The following is a 16585-nucleotide window of genomic DNA, read 5'->3' on the forward strand; positions in this document are numbered from 1 at the left end:
CTGACTCACCTGGAATAATTCGTGGCTGACATATTTTGGGAGGGGTTAGCATGGCAACTATACGAAGACTTTGTAGTTTTTGGAGGGATTAGCTGTTTGATGCCATCGCTATACTTTTTACATTGTTTCTCAGATGGGCTAAGTCATCCGTACATAACACAATACCCTTTAAAACATATTGAGGCAGCTGCATGATATGAGGGTTACAGTATACTGTAAAACATGTCCACACTCAGGAAGTGTGGAAAGGAAGCTGGCCACTTCTGTCTTTCTGTTGCCTTATATTTACAGCATTGTTTCAAATTAGTCAGAGATTTCTCCAGTTTCAAATTGGTGTAAGATGGTCCTCTACACACCAAACATTTATCTAAAAGAACAGAAGCTGACTTATAGTAATGTCTTGTGGAGTACCATTCATCTTGCATTTGGGAGTCCTGAGGCACCAGAGGTTTCAGCCTCTTTGTCTTGTCACATTGAAACTACGTGGACGTGATTTTACAATATCTACTGCTACAGGAGCCGATGGGTTCACAAGCAAAGGTCACAAAATAAATTACAGTTAGGAATAAAATGCTGACCTCTTCCTACACATGCATTCCTCTAAACTGAACACCTACGTTTCTCAGCATCTTGCCTGAATCCAATTTAAATGTGGTCTTGCAGTGGGCTTGACATGGAGAAAGAAATGTTTATATAGGAATCAGCCTGGATTTCCGACCAAATGATAGTTAATGAGCTTGTGTAGAAAACAATGGACTTTACATGCCAGTAGGGTGAACAAATATTGACACAGACTTACGTAGTCTAATCAAAATCATATCATTTACGAGCACAAACTGGATTTTTGTTTACTCTCTGAAGTCTTTGGTTATTCATGAGTTTAAAGGTTCAAGCATGTTGTATTAATTTTCTTTTTACCATCCACCTCTCCTGAAGCTGCTGACTAATGTTAGGGCACATTACATGAGCCCCAGCATGCCTTTGGTACATCACACTGTGACCATTCTCCACACATGAGTCAGACAGAAAGCATTTGCTAGCTAGTTGATTCTGGAAGGCCTCACAGTTAAGTACGATCCTGAATTAAGCCAGTGTCCATGCTTTCCAGCAGGAGTCCCTGACATGCACTTTTTCTCTCTCTAGTCAGTTGATGCGACATGTCATGTGCCTATCGGCACTCTTGCTATGCTCTCAGCATAGATTTTGGATTAAATCCAGGAGCTCCATTTTCTACAAATCAGTTCTGTTTATAGTGATGTACTAATCAATGGTGCCATAGATTTTGAACTTTCTTGACACATTTGGTAAGATATTTACTTCATCATTGTTTTCAAAGTATTTTCCAACTCACTGCATGAACTCTACTGGACTGACCACAATCAAAATTCACTCTGTTTTCAAAACCTGCCATCCATCTCAGGATTCTTTCAGGACATGCCAGGTCACAAATTCTTACAAATCCTCTGGGAGGGATTAGATGTCACATCACCAATGAGTCAAGTGCAATGGCAGACATTAATTTGATATTTTAGATCGACAACTCTTACAACATAGGAACAGGAGAAAGCCATTCGACCCCCTCAAGCCTATCTAATGACATCCTGGCTGATCTCTGACCTAAATACCATTATACTGTACCTGCCTTTGTCCCTTCATACCTTTGGCTATCATGGACATGTCAATCTCAGATTTAAAATTAACAATTGATATAATATCAATTGTTGATTGCAGAGGAGAGTTCCAAATTTCTGCCATCATTTACATGACGGTGTATTTCCTACTTTACTAATTTTATCTTTGAAACGTCCAGCTGTAACTGATGCTCAATCGTCTTAAATTCCATAAGTGATGGGAGTATTTTCTCTCTATCCAACCTATCCATTTTTTTTAGGTTGAAAACCTGGATCGAATCACGTCTTCTAAATTCCAAGAAATATAGCCATTCTTTGCTCACTGCCTCTTTGTCAGTTAACTCTTGGAGTGTAGGTATTATTCTAACAAATCTGCACTCCCTCCAAGATAAACATTATTGTACAGCCTGGTGCTCAGGTCTGCTCAGACCAGTTGCAATCTTGTTTTACTTCCATACCACAGGCATGCTTTAATTCCCTGTATTTTAACCTCTGAACAGAAAGACCAGTATTCAATTTGTCTTTTTAGTTATATTCTGTGTCTGTGCAGGACCTTAAACTGACCCCTAACCTTTTTTTTTAAAGAAAATATACTTTACTTTTTAAAAATGTAAAGACATAACAGTTGAAATGTAATGTTATATTAAGTGCAATATCGATGAATCCCTTTCAATGTGGTATGTGGCAATCACTAATGTTCAAACATTCAATTATATTATTGCTGAGTTGTACTTCATTCCCTCAACCTTGCTTGTTCCTTATCCTAAATACAGCTGCCAAATAGTCTGTGTTAATATTTTCAATTCATCTGTTCGATATTCCTCATTACATTTACAATTATAAATTGTATTTCAATGTAGAGTTTAGGTCAAACATACAGCCGTTGGTCTTCTGCACTGGCTCCAGCCTTTCAGAATTGTATGTTGTGAAGGTTTCAGACAGAGACCTTTCCCCATTATGTCTTTACAGTGGCTGCCCCAAGCTTTATTGTGTCCCCTGACCCATAATCCTGCACTTTGGAAAGTGCCAGTCTGCAACACTTAGTTGTGGTCTACTCTTTTTGCTCTGGAAGACCAGCAAATTTTAGCCAGACCAAAGGATGACTTTAACAAGATGATTGTCCTCCAGCAGCAGCTGCTGGTCCTCCAGTGGCAGTTCACAGCTATCTTGGGGTCCATCCCAGGGAATAGCCTGGGAGCATAGAGCCCTACATTTCAGAGCTGATTTCGATGAAACGCATTAAAAACTGCTACAGTTCTTTCCTAACCTTCTTTGTAGAGGCGTGTTCCAGAAGGAGGTGGGTCACAGTTGTGTCCTCACCACAGATGAGGACTTCAAAGAAAGTATGTGGAGATGTTGTGACTCCAGGCATGCAGGAGGAATCTAACAGGAAGGTCCTTCTCATAGAGTCATAGAATTGTACAGCACAGAAACAAACCCTTTGGTCCAACTCGTGCATGCTGACCAAATATCCTAAATTAGTCCAGCCCCATTTGCCAGCTTTTGGCTCATATCCCTCTAAACTCTTCCTATTCATATACCCATCCAGATGTTTTTTAAATGTTGTAATTGTATCAGCCTCCACCAATTCCTCTGGCAGCTTATTCCATACATGCACTACCCTCTGCAAGAAACTGTTGCCCCTTAGGTCCATTTTAAATCTTTCCCCTCTCACCTTAAACCTATTCCGTCTAGTTTTGGACTCCCATTCCCCAGGGAAAAGACTTTGTCTATTTACCCTATCATTGCCTCTCATGATTTTATAAACCTCTATAAGGTCACCTCTCAGCCTTCGATGCTCCAGGGAAAACAGCCCCAGCTTATTCAGCCTCTCCATACAGCTCAAACCCTCTAACCCTGGCCACATCCTTGTAAATCCTTCTTGAACCCTTTCAAGTTTTACAACATCCTTCCTACATCAGGGGGACCAGAATTGCATGCAGTATTCCAAAAATGGCCTAACCAATGTCTTGTATGGACAAAACATTGTCCTCCCAACTCCTATACTCAATGCACTGACCAATAAAGTAAAGCATACCAAATGCCGCCTTCACTATCCTATCTATCTGTGACTTGACTTTCACAGAACTATGCACCTGCACTCCAAGGTCTATTTATTGAGCAACACTCCCCAGGACGTCACCATTAATTATATAATTCGTGCCCTGATTTGCTTTTCCAAAATGCAACAGCTTACATGTATTTAAATTAAGTTCCATTTGCCACTTTTTGGCCCATTGGCCCATCTGATCAAGATCCCACTGTATTCTGAGGCAGCATTCTTCACTGTCCACTACGCCTCCAACTTTGGTGTCATTTGCAAACTTGCTAGCGATTATGCTCATATCCAAATCATTTATGTAAATGACAAAAAGCAGTGATCCTTGTGGCACGCCATTGGTCACAAGGCTTCAGTCTGAAAAACAACCCTCCACGACCACCGTCTGTCTTCTTCTCACCATAAGCTAAGCTACATCTTTGAATATTCTGGCAAAGAGGCGTTGTCTCAATTGGCTTTGTCTATCTGCTCAGAGAACCATCTGACAGAACCTATTGTCTCCTTTCTGCTTATTTTCTTGGACACACGCCAAGACAAACATCAATTACTGCTGGAGGACTATCAACTCAGCAAAAGACTCTCTCTTTGGTCTGCATGAAACTTGCTAGTCTCAAAGATGTTATGTGTGGACTACTGTCTGATTGATGTATGATGAAAGGTGTTTCTCCGCACAAGATTTTCAACAAGGGACAGGTGATATGGCCTGATCCACCTGAAGGAAGCATTCAGCAACAACATAATCAGACCCATCCTTCAAAACACTGGGGAACCTCAGCATGGAATCACACTTTGTATTGGATAATGAGGGTTTACATGCAGGTTGATACCGAAGCACAATGAGCCACATTGGGGATGTCTTTCCCCATTTTATTAGAAGTATTAAACTTGGTGTCCATATGGATATGTTTAATTGTTGATATTTTAATGGCCACAATGTATGTTTTCAAAAGTATACTTCATTCATAAATTAACCATAAGTCGGTTATAAGACTGGTCAAGTCAAGCTAGAGGCAGCCACAGCCAAGATGTAACGAGAAGGGCCACCATCTACAGCCATGAAATGCTGAACTCCCTTGTAGCTTGTATTGGAATGTAAATAGTATCTTATCAAATTTAGTAAATGTTCCAAATTTGCAATTGGATGGAAGAATCTAAGAATGCAATGCTCAAAGGAGAAATGTGATATTTTTATTGCTTTTTCAATAAGGTCCACATTGCAGTGTAGTTTAGTAATCGCAAACCAGCAACACTACTGTCAGTTGTCAACTGAGATGAACCCAATTAATCAGTAAGGTAATCTATGTCAGAGTAAACAATATCCTAATAGGTGGCTACAGAAATGTATTCTTTTTAAGTCCAGTGTAAGACTGTATCCTGATTTTTAGTTATTAATAATGCCGTGCAATTATCTTCTTGGCACACTAACATCCCATTGCAAATCAACAACTTCATTGAGCTAAACTATGCCAGAGATGCACAGTGGAATTTTTTTTCCCGTGGATGCTCCCAGACCTGCTGAGTTTTGAAGGCAATTTCTTTTTTACATTAGAGGTTTTCTGACATGTTGACTGGAACTGTGCGCTGCAAGGTCATTTCGTGTCTAGATAATTGGCACTAAAACTTCTCAGAATCTGCAGCATGTTCTCAAAAGACACAAACATAAATACAAGTTCCAAGTTGTGTGGAAGTCTCTGGATTGGTCAAAATGAAAGACAAAAGATGATATCACTTTGTAAGGTTGAAAAGGATGTCATAGTCTTAAAAGTTGCCTCAAAGAGCTTTATTGGTCAACTGAATGTCTCAGATTTTTAAGTCTTAAGAATCTCCTCCAGGCCAAACAGTCACCATAAGTGCCTGATGGGAGGAGCCTACTGCCCACTAGGACACAGCCAGCTCAAACCAGATATTTAAGATGTGGAGGTGCCGGCTTTGGACTGTTAAAAAACACACAACACTAGGTTATCGGCCAATATTTGGAAGTACTATCTTTCAGAGCACTGCTCCTCCTTAAGGTAACCTGACCTGAAGTTGTGTGATTTTTAACAGATATTTAAGTGCAGCATGACAACTTCTTCAGGATGAACCTTGTGAAATGGAAGTGCTGGAGTTTAACCTAGCGTTCTCCAGCTATGTCCTCTGTTGAGCCTGACACATGTGCAACATCGAACTCTCAATGTTGACAGTTTATACCATACTCATGGAGTTCTGCATTGTATTATCATGCTGGTTGGCCTTTTCTTTGTGCTGTGAACTTTGAAGTGCAGGTGACAGCAGGCAGATTCACAGCACGGATTGCCTGCATTTGTTATTTATCTCTGCAAACTGTGGGATTAGAAATCTTCTCTAGGGTGGGTAAGTGAATGTATCCAATCAATAGTAAAGTTTATAGGATGGCTTTGGGTTTGATTCCTGGTTATTCAGCTGAGGTGAGCCCAAAATACAGGATCAGGAGGAGGCTATTCAGCCTTGTTGAAAAATTTGATCGTTGCTGATCTATATTTTAATTTGCTTCATCCAGCTTGATACTACATCCAGAATGCAACTGCCTAATTTATTTCTCTGACATTTTCAATTGAACTGGCCCCACAAGCTTTTCAAGGGAGTTATGATTTCTCACTGTCCTTTTAGTAACAAAGTGCTTAGTGATATCATCCTCAAATGGGCTAGCTTCAGTATTAAGGTTTTGTCTCTTGTTTTTGAATCCTCCGCCATAGGGGAACTATGTTCTAACCAATCTATTCAGGTATGTTCCTATCCACCTTGGGAGCAGGTGGGACATGAACCTTGGTCTCCTAGCTCAAAAGTAGGGACACTACCTCTGTCCCAGAAGAGCCTCTATCCCAACAGAGTGAGCAATTATTTCCTAATCAACCCTCTGAGAGACGTAATTACATACCTTTGGAGCAGATGAGACTTGAACTGGAGTCTGTTGAACCAGGGGTAGGGAAACTACCACTGCACCACAACAGGACCCCCACCAGAAAGAATAGTTTCAAATCCAATTAAATCTTTTCAGTCATCTTAAACATCTCAATTCAATCATCCTTGATTCTTAAATCAAGAATCCCAGACTTATGTGGGCCATGTGTTTATATCGTACCATGGTAGATGGTGAAATTTGAATTTAATTTTTTAAAGAGCTGAAATTGAAAGTTGGTATAATGGTGATCATGTAATCATTGTTCATCATTGATTCAGATGGCATTTTACAATAGTGTCCTTTAGGGAAGAAAAGTTGTTATACTTACCTGGTGAAACACAGTGGTAGTTTGGCTAACTCTGGGCCAGAAAGCCTAGGTTCATGTGCTAAAGCTGGGCCACAATACATCTAAACAGGTTGATTCAAAATATTTACAAACTGAATGCTTTATATTTTAATCTTTTTCGGTCCCAGTAACATTATGCCAAGTTTGTGCTGTACCTCACTGAAACCAACATATCTGGAAGTCCGGCTGGAAGTCCGGAGCAGAAGGCAGTATTCTCGTGAATTCTGTGGCCATCATCATGATCATGATAAGAAACATTATTCACTGTTGGAATGAGGCACAAAGTTGTTTCAGAAAATGTATCTAGAGAGTTAGACAATCCATAGTGTCTGCAGAGCTTTACTAAGTTGAAATCAGAACACTGTCTGCACCACAGCCTTGGGAAATGAGAAGCCCCCCCACTCCAATAAATATCACCCCTGCCTATCGCTGCGTCTCAGGATATGCACAGACCCTGCTTTGTTGTGATTCACCATGTAGCTGACAGTGCTTGGTGGAGGTAACAGAGGAAAGCCAAATCATACGCCAGTCAGAGGTCAGGAGAGAGGGGTGAACAGTTTGCTAGAAAACAAGGAAATAAAACAAGGGGGCTATTCAGCTTGGGGGGAACCACAGCACAAAGTGGGTGATGGTGCCTAGCTGGTTACACCACATGAGCAGCTGGGTTTACATTAGCCAGATTTTCTTTTCCATTGGCTACCATCCAAGTCTATTTTCACCCTTGTAGCACCTTCACCATGCTTCCATCCGTATTATTGGGGTTAGTAACTGTATATGGTGTAAGCAGCTGTGGCTATTACAAATAAAACTCAGCATTGAATAACCCTGCATTGTAATAGTGAGGACCCCTGGAAAAATTGCCCTCATTGGGTAAAACGTCTCGGAGTGTCCGGTGGACGTGAAAGGCACTATATCAATACAGGTCTTCTGAGCATTACGGTCTAACAGGCAGCCAGCAGTTACTCCTGACTGCGTACTGTAACTGCTTTTACTGTCACCTGCATTTTAATGAGATAAGCCCTTTAAGAGTCAGGAGCTTGTTTTATCTTCTTCCTGTCCTCATTATTCCTGATGGGTGATCCTGCTTTGTGCATAGCCCCAGGCAAGGGCCTGCATTGTTAAAGTTTGACCTTTGCTGCAACTGATCCAGTGCAAATTGAACAAAGACTTGGGAGCCTTCGGTGTGCGGGCACTTGGTCACAGTTTGGTTATATGATTAGCAGCAATTTCAATAATTGTGCAGACTGCACACCAGCAGTTTAAACGAAGATGTGCCTGTGTGATGCGATGAATTTACTTCTGAGTGACCTGGAGAGGGAGAAACAGTTTTCTCGGCCCCACGATGTGCTGGGTAAAGTTTTTTTAATAGTTACAAATCTTTGCAGAGGTCTCTTGTGTACAGCATGGGCTGCGGTCCTGCAGATGACCTGCTTACTGATAACTTTGCTGGAACTCTGACTCTGAGCGGATACTAAGGGGTGGGCTAACAAAGACCTCTTGCATTTTTCGCTTTAATGTTGTTGCTCCACATTTGATCTATCATTTTATATTTCAAAATGTTTCCCTGTTTAAAATCGCAAATGGACACAAGATTATACTTTGGATTCCAACGAAATGTGGAGAATAAATGTGGCACAGTCCTTTCTGTAATCTGAGACCTCATAAATACAGAGCTGCCGTCAGTAAAGGGTTAAAACAGCAGCGCCTATGCGTACGTGTGTGTGCCGCTGTGTTAGACTGTGTAAATATTTAGAGCTGAAAAATGTGTTGCTGGAAAAGCGCAGCAGGTCAGGCAGCATCAAAGGAGCAGGAGGATCGACGTTTCGAGTATAAGTCCTTCTATTCCTGAAGAAGGGCTTATGCCCGAAACGTCGATTCTTCTGTTCCTTGGATGCTGCCTGACCTGCTGCGCTTTTCCAGCAACACATTTTTCAGCTCTGATCTCCAGCATCTGCAGTCCTCACTTTCTCCCAGTGTAAATATTTATACCTGTGTCTCCGCTGATAATGTCCTCATTGCTTTCAGATTGATTAAAATGCTTTCAATGAGAAAATATGAACAAAATGAGGAATGTGATGGGAATAACCCTTTCAGTGATTGTCCAGTGTGAATTACAAATACACTAGTGTATCCATACATATAAATGTATATGCTAAAATACATTTATAGTGTATTTAGTTCAAATTATCACGTCTGTGCAATAATATAATTACTTGGAGACGTAAATGGAGACTGAAACAGTCTTAGCTTGACATCTGGGAGTAGTCCTGAAGGAGTGCTGCATTGTCAGAGGCAGTTCTTACTCAGAAGATCAATAAAACCAAAAGTCTAGTCTTTTTGTCTGGTTACTGGTTAATATCCTGTGGCATTCTTGGGGAGTTCTTCCTGATACTGGAAGTTGTAATTTGTTCTGAAGAAAGGTCACTGGACCCAAGACATTAAATCTGCTTTCTCTCCACAGCAGCAGGACAGTGGCTAGCACTGTTGCTGCACAACGCCTTGGTTCAATTCCAAACTCAGATGACCGTCTGTGTCAAGTTTGCACATTAGATTAGATTACTTACAGTGTGGAAACAGGCCCTTCGGCTCAACAAGTCCACACCAACCCTCCGAAGAGCAATTTAACCTGCACATTTTTGTTTGGGACTGTGGGAGGAAACTGAAGCACCCGGAGAAAACCCACGCAAACACGGGGAGAATGTGCAAACTCCACACAGACAGTTACCTGAGGCAGGAATTGAACCCAGGTCTCTGGTGCTGTGAAGCAGCAGTGCTAACCATTGTGCTACCGTGCCATTCTCCCTCTGTCTGCTGTGGTTTCCTCCCACAGTCCACAGGTCAGGTGGATTGGCCATGCTAAATAGCTCCACAGTGTCCAGGGATGCCAAGTGGATTAGCAATGCTGTTTGGAGGATCTGTGTGGCTCAATGGGCCAAATAGATGGGCAGGAGCTAGCCAGGCAGCATCAGGAGGTGGAGAAGTCGACATTTCGGGTATAACCCTTCTTCAGGAGTGGAGGTGCAGTAAAGGGGGTGAAGTGGGGACAAGTGAAGACATGTAGAGGGTACGACCTGATTGGTGAATGGGTGGAATGAATCCAGTTGGTGGCAAGAAGCCGTGGAAATGAGGGGTGGGGCTGGGAATGGAGTCAGAGAATGGGAAGGGAGGTTTTCTGAAATCTGAGAACTCAGTGTTGAGTCCTTTTGGGCTGTAGGCTGCCCAGGTGGAAGATGAGATGTTGTTCCTCCAATTTGCGGTTTGGTTCATTGGGACAATGGAGGAGATTGGGAGAATTGAAATGGGCAGTGACTGGGAGGTCCGGTTGGCCCCTGTGAGCCCGGCTGAGATGCTTGGTGAACCGTTCCCTAAGTTTGAGCTCAGTCTCTCCGATGTAGAGAAGACCACATCGAGAGCAGCTGATGCAGTAAACTAGGTTGGAAGACAGGCAGGTGAACCTCTGTCTCACCTGGAAGGATTGTTTGGGGCTCTGGATGGAGGTGAGGGGGTGGGGTAGTGTACCGGCAGGTTTTGCATATTTTCCGGTTGCAAGGGAAGGTACCTGGCGGTTTGGGGGATTGGTGGGGAGAGTGGGACAAACCAAGGTCTGCCGAAGGGAATGGAAGGCAGAGAGGGGTGGGACCTGCTCCCATACTGTAGAGATTCTATGGGCGGGTAAGAGATGCTGGAGACCTGCTGGGTTTCTCCAGCAATTTCTGTTTTCGTTTCTGAAGAAGGGTCACTGGACCTGAAATATTATTTCTCTGCTTTCTGTTCACAGATGCTGCCAGACCTGCTGAGTTTGTCCAGCAGTTTGTTCTTCTTTCTTTCAGATCTACAGCATCTGCAGTTCTTTGTTTTATTTAGACTTATTTCTGGTGTTGTGACCACAAATTCTCTGTCCACTAAACAGGTGATCTAGGAGTGATTTATTGCATTGCAGATTGTGGGCGCTTACTGTGAACAAATTGTCATGTTTCCTACGTCATAATTGCGACTGTATTTCGCAATGCATGCTATGATATCAGTGTGAACACTTTGTGACCTTCCAAGTTTGTGAAATGATTGATGTATGTGCAAGTCTTTATTTAATCTCCCCCTCATCTGAGATTCTTTGTCCTGGAACAGCTTCAGTCGCATCCTGTTATGGTACAGTATTGAGAAGTGCAACTGGTTACTCAAGAGTGAGCATCTGCAACTTGTCTTTCTCATGAATTCCCCTCTGAAAATGCTCATGAGAGGAAGGCGGTTTGGCCATGCAGTTCAGCTTGGCCAGATCTTTCTGCCATGCCGGGTTGACTTGTTGGACACCAATCTTTTAGAGAGGCTTTTAAACAGTTTCTCTGAACTGAGAACCCTCATTATTTAAGTGTTTTTCCTAAATTTTATGCAGCTATAAAAATGCCAGTTGATGGTTGAACTTTTTTCAATGGAAATGTGCCTCTGCAATTGATCTTTAAAGTGGGGACAATAGCTAGACTATTTTGGAGAAAAAGGAATCATTTCACTGACAATGAAACAGTTGAGCTTTGTGCATATTGAAGACACTTTAGAAACCTATTTGAGTTATTTGTGACAAAGAAGGAGTCCATTTGATTCAGCGTACCAATTCTCTATGGAACAGTCAGTCAGTCCCACTGATCTATATGTTTCTTGTAGCCCTGCAGTTTATTTCCTTCAAGTATCTACCCAGTTTCCATATAGAAATCAATTGTTTGCTTTTCCACTACCTTCCTAGGGCAATGTTTCTACCTACACCATACTATTGAACAGTAGGTTCCAGGTCAATGCTGTGTAAACCATTTTTTCTAATCTCCCTGCATTTCTTGCCCAACACCTTTAAATCTTTGCCCTTTGCTGCTTGTGTTAATAACTAATGGAAATGAGTTTTTGCTGTTAATTTAATCCAAACCAGTCTTAATCTTGCAATCTATCAAGACTTCTCTCCATCAACTTTTCTCCAAGAGAACAACCCCAGGCTTTCCACCTTAACTTGGAATCAATCTGGTAAATTTCTTCTGTGCCCTTGCAAGGACCCGTGAATCCTTCCCAGGGTGTTATAAGCAAAATCTCAAACTGATGTTAATCCGTCTCATTTACATTGTCTGTCAGTACCCTGCCAGCAGCACATTAATTTACTTCCTGTATCTCTAATGATTTTAATCCAGGTCCCTTGCACCGTCACTCAATTTTATAAGACATTTAGCCTGAAAAGTTAATTTGAAAGCTACTAATATATGAATGCCAATCTCTTGGGAGATGAGTATCTTTTACCTAGTGTTACGGTAGTTAACCAGTCTTAAACTATTATAACCAATTATCTGGGTAATAAACTACTACTTTTACTCAGGTATGTACCTCTTCTGCTAAAGACTATTATTTATTAATGGTTCATCCCTCATCATTTAATGCGAGTAATCTCCATAGACAAATATTACAAGAAGGGTTGGTGGCAGAAAGTCTACCCCAAAAAGATCCCAGGAGAACTAGGTGCTAATTGTTTGCATTATCTTTCCCCCATAGATCCATCTGCACTTTAAAGCAAAGTTAAAAATCACACAACACCAGGTTATAGTCCAACAGGTTTAATTGGAAGCAAACTAGCTTTCGGAGCGATGCTCCTTCATCACATGACAGCTCACTATCAAGTTCTCTTGATTTGAAACAGGATTATGACTATCAGATTATGACCATCAGCCTGGGTGATTTGCAATAATGAAAGGTTCAGACTTGAAACATCAATTCCCCTGCTCCTCTGATGCTGCTTGGCCTGCTGTGCTTATTCCAGCTCTACACTTTATCGACTCTGAATTGTGATATTTCCAATATAACCTTCTTTAGTACCACATTCGTGTCAGCTTTGTCAATGGCTAGAGCTGACACAATTGGAAAACAAATGTCTCAATCTTAAGTGCCCAGGACCTACAATGCAAGGAACAAGCCTTTCTGGACCTTGGAGAAAGTGAGGACTGCAGATGCTGGAGATCAGAGCTGAAAAATGTGTTGCTGGAAAAGCGCAGCAGGTCAGGCAGCATCTGAACCTTGGTCAATTTACTTCCAGCTCCCTTAGCGTAAGGGCCAACGTGTGTGCGGTCAGAACCATCAGTCTCTGTCTGAGAGCAATAAAAGAGGAAGAAAATGTAATTGGCCCTGAGATACTGCAGAACCACTGTGACTCCACACACAATGCTTCAAGTCTTCAATCTCATGATTAGTTTAGCTCCTTCAGAATCGCTGATTTGATACATTGAACACAGTCGTTTCAAAGAGTTTTCTTGTGTGTGTGTGTATACCATACCACTCCCAGAGTACTCAAAACCCACCCCCTTCATTTTGACCGACATGAGTGATTGAAATGGTAATGTGAACTGGATTATGGACTCTAGGACACAACTGTTTCCAGCTCATGGGTAAGTGTAGGATAATTCTGTTAAATTGACCAAAAACAGACCACTGTAGGTGTATCCAAAAACAGCTCAGAACAGTGCCTCAAGGGCACAGTGCTTTTGGGCGTTAATGAGCACAGAGAGGAGAGGGTGTGTCATTGAGCCATCCAATAACAGTGAAGTGTTGGTGCCCTGAGGTGCACCTTCAACAGGTGTGACTTCAACAAAATTCTACTAAAACACTGAAGATCGCAACAAGAGAAATTAGGAAGGACAGAGACTGTCATAGGAACATATTAAGCATCCATTTGCTAATATTTCACTAATGGTAATTTCAAAGCAATTTTTAAATTACCATTTGAAGAGAAAAATCAACAGATGCTTTCAAAATGCCTCCTACATGCTCATTGTTATTGTATTATGTGTTAAAGGCCTGAAGTTGTCAGCTGTTTATTGTTTTTTATCTGTTAGCTGTTTTTGTCAGGGGGTTGATTGCAGCAGATTCTCTGAACTCCTTGGATTGCTGCTGTTGTGAGAAACTGTTTTGACCAGCCTCAAGGAGAGTTGCTTCTTAGTCAGGCAAATGGGGGGTGGTGACATTGTGGGAATATCAGTGGACTAATAATGTGTAGATACGAAAACCCAAAGTTGTGAGGACTAGGGTACAACCCCAGTGTGGCAGCTAGTTTTGAAGTCAATGAATGAATAAGATCTGAAATTGAAAGCTAGCCCCGGAAACCATGACCTTGAAATTATTGGGTTGTGATTTCTCTTTTTAAAAATCTTTCTGCTTCATTGTTGTACAGAGAAGGACACCTGATATTACCCAAGCTGGCCTACACGTGACTCCACAACCACACAATACTGACCATTAGCTATGCTCTGAAATGGTGTAGAAAGATACTCCACTATACTAAACCTACTGAATAGTCAAAATAGCAATCTGAGGAGCTGGCTCCACAACAACCTTCTCAAGGATAAGTAGGGATGAGCAGCAATTGCTGATCTTGTCAACAAGCCCAATCCCCATTGAAGGTGTTTTTAATTCATTCTCTTTTGGTAGTTTGAATTGAAATGTACATCAGGTCATTACAGGTCTTTGTGTCAGATTTCAAGTTTGGATTGGGCACATTGTCAGTCGTCACCTGGTTTTGATGTTGTCAAATCCATTTTCTCTCATCTTTAGCCAGATGTGGAGATCTGAGTAAAGCTGCCGTTTAGCTCCTGGGTGCTAGGCCTCTAGAATCATAAAGAAGAGAACCATGTAAGAGCAATTAAAGAGGTTGTTCACTCACTTGAATCCACTAGAAATAGTCAGCTCTTGTAGACCTGAACAAAACTGAGGGCACACGGAAGTGATGGATGGACTTTGGGCTTCCTATTTGAAGTCAAAGATTGTTGGAAAAGCAGTTGGTGTCCAGAGAGTTCTGAAAATTATTTGTATTTAGGTTTTTGTTTCTGACTCCATTCCTTCCTGTGTCTGGTAACAGTCTTGAGATTAAGCCAGTATGTTCATACGTGCTTGCACACACACCACTATTTCCATTCCCCTTCATCCTACATCTCAGCTCCGTTACTGAAAACCTACTCCATGCCTTCATTACCTTCTGAATGGACTATTCCAATGCACTCTTGGCTGGTCTCCCATATTGTACTTTCCATAAACTTGATTTCATTGAAAACCTTGCATTTTAATTCTTAGCTAACATCAAGTCCTGTTCCCATGTTGTCACAGTTCTCATTTAGCTATTTTGGCTACTAAGCAATGTCTTTTAAAAATTCTCATTGTTGATCTCAAATTCTCTCTATGGTCTAACTTCGCTATCTCTGCAATGCAATCCAGCTCCACAACCCGCTGAGGTACCTAAGCTCCTCTAATTCTGCATCCTTGAGCATCTCTGAGTTTTGATTGTTCCAAAGTTGGGTCATTCCTTTACCTGCTTAGGCCCTAAGCTCTGGAATACCCACATTGTACACCGTACATTTAACCATTCCTCCTCTTACACAAGCCTTGAAAATCTCCATGATCAGGTTTTTGATCATTTAACCTAATATTTCCTTCCTATAAGTAGGAGTTGTTGAGAATGAGATTCAGCTTGGCCTTGTCTAATTTCCTTCAGTTCACATCCAGAGAAGCTAACATTTAAAGAATAGCTAATGAGGATCCCATTGCAACTAGACACATTTTGAGGAAGATGGAAAACAATATAGAACATTGAACAGTTCAGCCCTTCAGCCCATCATATCTGTGCTGATCATGATGCCATTCTAAACTAATCCCATCAGCCTGCATATGGTCTGTTCCCATTCCCTGCCTGTTCATGTGTTTATCTATATGCCTGTTAAATGTTGCTATCGTAATTGCTTCTACCATTTCCCCTGGCAGCGCACTTCCAGGCACCTACCACTCTGTGTGAAAAACGTGTCTCACTAATCCCTTAAACTTACCCCCTCTCATCTTAAACCTATGCCCCCTAGTATTTGGGAAAAGGTCTCTGACTATCCACCTTATCTATGCCTCTCATAATTTTAGATATATCTTCAGGTTGTCCCTTTGCATCTGGCACTGGTGAAAACAATCCAAGTTTGTCCAACCTCCCCTTTATAGGTAATACACTCCAATTCAGGCAACATCATGGTAAACCGCTTTTGCACCCTCTACATCCTTCCCATTGTGTGGTGACAGTACTGTACACAGTACTCCAAATGTGGCCTAACTAAAGTCTAATGCAGCTGCAGCATGATTTGACAGCTTTTATACTCAATCTCCCCTCTAATGAAGGCAAACATCCCCTATGCTGTCTTTATCACCTAATCCACTTGTGTTGCCACTTTCAGGGAGCAATGAACTTGCATCTCAAGGTCCCTCTGTTTATCAATGTTGTGAAGGGTCCTGACATTTACTGTATCTTTTTCTCTTGCATTTGACCTCCCTAAACCGCATCACTTCTTATTGCCTGGATTGAATTCCATCTGCTGTTTCCCTGCCCAACTTTCTAACTGATCTATATTCGGCTGTATCCTTTGTTGTATCCACAACGCCACCGATTTTTGTGTCATCTGCAAACATACTCATCAGACCACCTACATTGTCATCTGAGTCATTTCTGTATATAACGAACAACAGAGGTCCTAGCACTCATCCTTGTGGAGCATCACTAGTCACAGACTTCCAGTCAGAAAAAGACACTCCTCCACAGCTACCCAGTGGAGTGAAAGCAAATATTCCTTTATACAGCCAACTCA

General features: G+C 41.7%; 1 protein-coding gene and 1 long non-coding RNA gene across 5 annotated transcripts in view; one reads left to right on the forward strand and one right to left on the reverse strand.

Annotated features, from left to right (window-relative positions):
- LOC122565348 (rho GTPase-activating protein 45-like) overlaps positions 1-16585 on the forward strand; it is a 175295-nt gene that overhangs the window by 87934 nt on the left and 70776 nt on the right. The window lies entirely within an intron of this gene.
- Positions 14331-16585, reverse strand: part of LOC122565350 — a 93920-nt gene continuing 91665 nt past the window's right edge. For both annotated transcript variants that reach the window (XR_006316140.1, XR_006316139.1), the window contains one exon: positions 14331-14578. This is a non-coding gene — a long non-coding RNA (uncharacterized LOC122565350). The remainder of the gene's footprint in view (positions 14579-16585) is intronic.

This window comes from Chiloscyllium plagiosum, chromosome 31, assembly GCF_004010195.1.
Source record: "Chiloscyllium plagiosum isolate BGI_BamShark_2017 chromosome 31, ASM401019v2, whole genome shotgun sequence".
Classification (NCBI taxonomy): Eukaryota; Metazoa; Chordata; class Chondrichthyes; order Orectolobiformes; family Hemiscylliidae; genus Chiloscyllium; species Chiloscyllium plagiosum.